This window comes from Dermacentor silvarum, chromosome 2 (genome assembly GCF_013339745.2).
Source record: "Dermacentor silvarum isolate Dsil-2018 chromosome 2, BIME_Dsil_1.4, whole genome shotgun sequence".
Taxonomy (NCBI): domain Eukaryota; kingdom Metazoa; phylum Arthropoda; class Arachnida; order Ixodida; family Ixodidae; genus Dermacentor; species Dermacentor silvarum.
In genome coordinates, this window is record NC_051155.1 from 255031887 (window position 1) to 255038861 (window position 6975).

Genomic DNA, 6975 nt, shown 5'->3' on the forward strand with positions numbered 1-6975 from the left:
TCGGGCACACCGACCAGAGAGTCTGTGTGTGCTCGTGTTTGCCTAGGAAGAAGACCGCAAAGCGCGAGTGCTGGAACCCCAGCTGCAACGGGTCCTCGGCCATCACCTCGACGCTTCGGGCAACCTGACAGCTGGTCACCCTCAGGTCGAATCTCTTGGTGGCGGAGGAGTCTGTTACGTATCTACCTGGGCCAGCGTATAACTTGTACGTTCCTCACAAGGCAGCCCATTTCATCAGCGTCGCCCAGACGGCGACAGTGGTCGACACCGACGGTGAAAGCTGACAAGCGTCCCGAATCGGGAATGCACACCTTTGGATGTTGCCACGAGGCAGCGCCTTTCATCAGCGTCGCCCAAACGGCGACAGTGGTCGACACCGACGGTGAAAGCTGACAAGCGTCCCGAATCGGGAATGCACACCTTTGGATGTTGCCACGAGGCAGCGCCTTTCATCAGCGTCGCCCAGACGGCGACAGTGGTCGACACCGACGGTGAAAGCTGACAAGCGTCCCGAATTGGGAATGCACACCTTTGGATGTTGCCACGAGGCAGCGCCTTTCATCAGCGTCGCCCAGACGGCGACAGTGGTCGACACCGACGGTGAAAGCTGACAAGCGTCCCGAATCGGGAATGCACACCTTTGGATGTTGCCACGAGGCAGCGCCTTTCATCAGCGTCGCCCAGACGGCGACAGTGGTCGACACCGACGGTGAAAGCTGACAAGCGTCCCGAATTGGGAATGCACACCTTTGGATGTTGCCACGAGGCAGCGCCTTTCATCAGCGTCGCCCAAACGGCGACAGTGGTCGACACCGACGGTGAAAGCTGACAAGCGTCCCGAATCGGGAATGCACACCTTTGGATGTTGCCACGAGGCAGCGCCTTTCATCAGCGTCGCCCAAACGGCGACAGTGGTCGACACCGACGGTGAAAGCTGACAAGCGTCCCGAATCGGGAATGCACACCTTTGGATGTTGCCACGAGGCAGCGCCTTTCATCAGCGTCGCCCAGACGGCGACAGTGGTCGACACCGACGGTGAAAGCTGACAAGCGTCCCGAATTGGGAATGCACACCTTTGGATGTTGCCACGAGGCAGCGCCTTTCATCAGCGTCGCCCAGACGGCGACAGTGGTCGACACCGACGGTGAAAGCTGAAAAGCCTCCCGAATCGGGAATGCACACCTTTGGATGTTGCCACGAGGCAGCGCCTTTCATCAGCGTCGCCCAGACGGCGACAGTGGTCGACACCGACGGTGAAAGCTGACAAGCGTCCCGAATCGGGAATGCACACCTTTGGATGTTGCCACGAGGCAGTGCCTTTCATCAGCGTCGCCCAGACGGCGACAGTGGTCGACACCGACGGTGAAAGCTGACAAGCGTCCCGAATCGGGAATGCACACCTTTGGATGTTGCCACGAGGCAGCGCCTTTCATTAGCGTCGCCCAAACGGCGACCGCGCCCGACATCGGCCATGACGAGTTAACCGGATTGAGGCGAGAGGCCAACTTCCAGGAATTGCTACCGTGGGAGCGACAACGATCTCGGTTTCTCAGAAGATCACGCAGTGGCAGCAAAAGGCGAGCGCGAGGATACAACGGTAGATGAGGAGTGGGGTGAACACGACAACCCCTCTGATTGGCCGCACCAAGATCAGCAGATTCCCCAGTCGAGTCTCCTAGGGAAGACCGAGGGATTAAAAGCGGAGACTGGTGGTGCAGAGAGGGGGTCGACGTGACCTGATACGAAGTGAGACGTTGAATGTGCTCCTGATGGAGTGGGCTTCCGTACTCGGAGCCAGTGTACATAGTGTAAATTAAACCGTTTTCCTACTTCCTTCTACTGGATGTACTCATCGATGGGCTTGGTGATTTCTTGGCCCAAACGCCACCGAGAGCCGAAACAACACCGCGCGCGTTCGGTGCGAACGCGGGTATAACGCCGCTTGCGTCGACAACAGTTCTGCGCGTTGCTGGTGCTGCTGCATGTCCAAGTTTATACAGCTGATAAAACTACTATCCTTACTCCGTATAGCTCTCTACTAATTGCTATCGCAATTGATGCTTCGCCTTTCGGGTGAAACTGCGACATTTTCTTCGGGCACCATCGCTTGCGACGTCTCACGGGGTCGAACACGTCCGTTTCTCCCACTCCGGCTCCGCCGTCAAATACTCGACAGGCTTCACGGCGTAAGTCATCCCGGAGTTCGTGCTACGCTGCGTCTCATTACGACCAGCTTTGTGTGGCCAAGTGTTAACTCTGACGTGCGCCGCTGGGCGCGTGAATGCTCCAAGACGACACGACACACGAAATCGCCAATTCACTCATTTCGCCCACCCGACGCTCGGTTGGATCACGTTCACATCGATATCGTTTAGGGTGCCTCGATGCCCAGCGCCGCCGGCGGCGCTGGCATCGAGGCACCCTAATATTGTTGGCCCACTCCCATCATCCGGAGGTGCTCGCTACATCCTCACTTGTGAGGACCGTTTTACCCGCTGGCCTGAGGCCTTTCCTCTCACCGACGTCACGGCTCTTAACGTGGCTTCAGCGTTTGTCAGTGGCTGGATCTCACACTTCGGATGCCCCAGCATTGTTACCACCGATCGCGGCCGACAGTTTGAATGCGATCTCTTCCGCGAACTCACGTGCCTGCTTGGCGTCCGCCATGTCCATACTAACGCGTACCACCCATTGGCCAATGGAATGTTCGAACGCCTTCATCGTCAACTTAAAGCCGCCTTGATGGCTCGCGCTTCTTGGGCTGAAGATCTTCCTCTCGTCCTGCTTGGCGTGCGCTCGTCTTTCGAGGAGGACCTCGGCCGCACAACTGCGGAGTTGGTCTATGGCACAACTTTGCGTATGCCTGGTGAATTTTTCGCGCCAGCTATATTGTCGCCACGCCCGATCCAGACAGTTACGTTCAACAGCTCCGCTTCCTCTTTTCACGCCTGTGTCCTTGCCCTAGCCGGGATGCATCGTCGACTGGCGTTTTTGTCAGCATGGACATGACTACAGCGAGCCGCGTTTTCTTCTGGCGTGAAATCTGACCATCCCTTACGCCTCCCTATGACGGCCCTTTCAAGGTGCTCAGCCGAACAGAAAAAACTGTCACCATCGAGCTCAACGGACGTGCAGAAGTCGTGGCTATCGACAGAGTCAAACCCGCCTACCTGGTGACCTCGCCAGCATTATGCACTTTCGACCACTTTACCATCGTGGAAACAAAGAATTTACCCGACCGCCCGACACCAAAGGCCGTTTCTTGGGCGCCAGTGTATCGCTGCGCTTCTCCTAAAACGGGGGAGCCCTCTAGCGGCCATCGTCATCGGTTGCTAGAGGGCTCCCCTCGTTTTAGGAGAAGCTGGTGTGCTCCATTCTGACTGGAGCACACCAGCTGCCACCATACATACAAATCGTGTGGACTGCGGGGCATGAGTCCTTACGCGGCAATCAGCAGGCACACGCCTACGCCCGAGCGCATGCACACCGGGAGCCGCGAGATGACCGCGCCGAGCAGTTCCAACCAGAGCCCATACCATTGACCTACACTCACATCCTACAACACTATCGCCTTTCACGAAGAACACTACTCCCACCGCATAATGCTCTGACACGAGAGGAAGCCGTAATATGGCGAAAACTCCAAACAAACACATATCCACATTTGAGTCTTTACCACGCCATACACCCTGCGCTGTATTCCTATAAATGTCCACACTGTGACCAATCTGCAACGCTTTACCACATGGTATGGGCTTGCGCAAACACACCACAGCTCACACCCATAACACACCACACCACACGGCAATGGGAGGCAGCGCTGTCCAGCTCCGACTCGACGGACCAGCTCAACCTGGTCAATCGAGCGAGAAGGGCAGCTAAGGCCGCTGGACTCCTGGACTGAGGGGACCACCCACTGCAGAGTGGAGGAGCTACCTACGCTTGCGTGCTCTTTGAATTAAAGTTTATTCTCCCACAACTTCCAATGAAGTTGTGGCAATGGAACTGTCGCTCTATACGAACCAAAAGAACAAACCTCCAGGAACTGACCAAACAGGAACAACCAGATATCATCGCTATCCAAGAAACTTATCAGACCAATCTACGCATACAGGGATATGATACACACACCGGATCTCAGAGAACAGCCATCCTGACGAAGAAAAATCTCACCACGCAAGATCACACAATCCAGGGAACAACCGTGGAACACACCCTAGTGGAAGTGCTACCTGAGAAGAAGACACACCAAAGTCTATATGTCCTATGCTTATATAGTCCACCCAGGGATCCGTTATCTGACTTTGTAAAGTTCATCACGGAAGCCAGAAGGCTATCTAAAAGCCATAAACTTGTAATTATGGGGGATTTTAATGCCCCCCACACAGCATGGGGTTACCAGCACACAACCAAGAAAGGAGCGCGAGTGCACGATTCGGCACAACAGAATCACCTCACACTCTGGAATGTTCCTAAACTAAAGACTCGAATAGGCAACAGTGTATCCAGGGATACAAATCCCGACCTCACCTTTACAATAGGTATCTCTAAGGCCGAATGGACCCGACTGGAAGAAAATCTCGGCAGCGATCACCACATCCTTCAGCTAGAAATCCTGCACCATAAGAAGCCGAGAAGAGCCGGAACGGCAAGGCTGACGGACTGGAAGGCCTTTAGAGAGCGTGACATAGAAGAGAACATCAAAAATATTGAAGAGTGGCTCACCGAAGTGGTCAAGACGGCGGAGAAGCACACTAAAGTCATCCAACTCACAATGGACACACCGGCCGTAGACTCTCATCTCCTACATCTTTGGGATGCCAGAAGAGGCCTACTGAGGCGGTGGAAAAAGATGAAACATAACCGCAAACTGCAGAAACGGATCGCCCACATAACAAAGCAAGCAGAAGAATACGGAGATAAACTCAGCAGTCAGAACTGGCATAAACTGTGCGACCAACTTCAAGGCACACTCAGCACAAAGAAGACCTGGCATATCCTGCGAGCCCTTCTAGCTACCACCAAAACCAAGACACAAGAAAGGCATGACCTCAAGAAAATCATTCACTCTCACCCAGGAACTGAGAAACAAATTTTGGAAGAACTCAAGCGTAAACTTGTCGGAGACAATGCCCCCAAGGTCTCGGATCCCCGACCGTACAAATGCGAACCAAACCTGACCCTCGACAGCCCTTTTACGCTTCCTGAACTTCACGCCGCTCTTGCCAAATTGACCCGTAACACGTCGCCAGGAAATGACAAGGTGACCAACAGGATCCTACGAAACCTCCCGGACAAGGCCCTAAATGGGATCCTCGACTACATGAATAACTGCTGGGAAGAAGGTAAGCTCCCAGCAGAATGGAAGCACGCAGAAGTCATTATGATGCCAAAACCCAACAAGCCACTACAGATCAGCAACCTACGGCCCATCTCCCTGACTTCCTGCGCTGGAAAGCTTCTCGAACACATCGTTCACGATCGCCTCACCACATACCTCGAAGACTCAGGACTCATGCCTGACACAATGTTTGGCTTCCGACAGCTCCTCTCAGCCCAAGATATACTTTTACAGCTCGAGGAAGAGCTCTTGGACTACCTAGAACGCCACAAAAAGTTGTCTATTTTAGCAATAGATGTAAAAGGAGCCTTCGATAATGTGAAGCATGATGCAATCCTCCAGAATCTCCAAGACACAAACTGCGGAATCCGGACCTACCAATACGTACAGGACTTTCTCAAGGATCGCACGGCTACGGTGGGCATCGGCAACATCCTAAGCGACAAATTCGAAATGCCCAACAAAGGCACTCCACAAGGGTCAGTCATTTCACCTTTGCTGTTCAACCTCGCTATGATTAAGCTCCCGCAACAACTCGATGACATCGAAGGTTTAAGCCATGCAATATACGCCGACGATATTATGTTATGGACAAAAGCGTCGACAACCGGCCGACAGCAAACTACCCTCCAAGAGGCAATCGATCTGATAGAACAGTACCTATCAAGATGCGGTCTCCAGTGCGCCCCCGAAAAATCAGAGCTACTTATACTCAAGGCAAGGACCCGGGGAAGACCACCAGCCTACGTCGATCCAGATCCCAACGTCACACTCAATGGAATCGATATACCTCAAGTTGACTCCCTCCGCGTCCTTGGCCTCACCCTACATAAAGATGGTTCTGGCGCAGCTACACTTCCGAAGCTTCAGAAGACCCTAACACAAGTAACTCATCTCATTAGCCGTATAACCACTCAAAGAAGAGGACTTAAAGAGCAAGAAACCGTCCAAATTATCCAAGCACTCCTTATAAGCCGGATAACATATGGCACCCCGTATCTACTCCTCAAGAAAGCTGAAATTGAAAAACTCAACATCGTCATCAGAAAGGCAATCAAGAGCGCACTAGGACTTCCCAGTACGACCTCAACCACGACACTACTCAAACTTGGCCTCCATAACACCTGGGAAGAAATGAGTGAAGCGCACAGGGCCAGCCAGCTGGAACGCCTTAAGCTGACTCAAACAGGAAGAGCAGTACTTCGCAAACTCGCATACAGCGAAAACTTTATAGCAGACTCAGACGTGAAAGCCCGATTGCCGCCACTTCTCCGTGACTCTATTTCAGTCGCTCCAATACCTCGAAACATGCATGCGACACACCACAAAGACAGAAGACAAGCAAGAGTTCGAGCGCTAAGCAAGAAATACTCAAGGAACCCCAACACTGCTGCTGGAAAAGGGGTTTGTGTTTGAGTTTCCTGACCACGCGGAGGGCCTGCGCGGTCAGGGTGGTTCGGGATGATTTCCTCCTTCACTAACACTTAGCGCCACGCGGAGGGCCTGCGCGGTCGGGGTGGTTGGGCCCGTTGGGGATGATTTTCTCCGCCACGGACGCCGACACCAGCGCCGACGCCGGATTTTCTGCGACACGGGGGCCTTTAACGCTATTGCGTTAAAATAATGAGAAATC

At 53.6% G+C, this 6975-nt stretch overlaps 1 long non-coding RNA gene across 3 annotated transcripts; it reads right to left on the bottom strand.

Moving 5' to 3' along the window:
• Positions 1–224: 224 nt before the first annotated feature.
• LOC125943361 (uncharacterized) lies at positions 225–2133 on the bottom strand. Of its 3 annotated transcripts, none has more exons than XR_007465774.1 (3): positions 1184–2133; positions 530–856; positions 225–311 (listed from the first exon to the last, which is right to left on the bottom strand). It is a non-coding gene; the product is annotated as an uncharacterized LOC125943361 (long non-coding RNA). The 3 variants fall into 3 exon arrangements; XR_007465772.1 differs by having other exon boundaries at positions 530–965; XR_007465773.1 differs by lacking the exon at positions 225–311 and adding an exon at positions 377–420 and having other exon boundaries at positions 530–965.
• Between the last annotated feature and the right edge of the window lie 4842 nt (positions 2134–6975).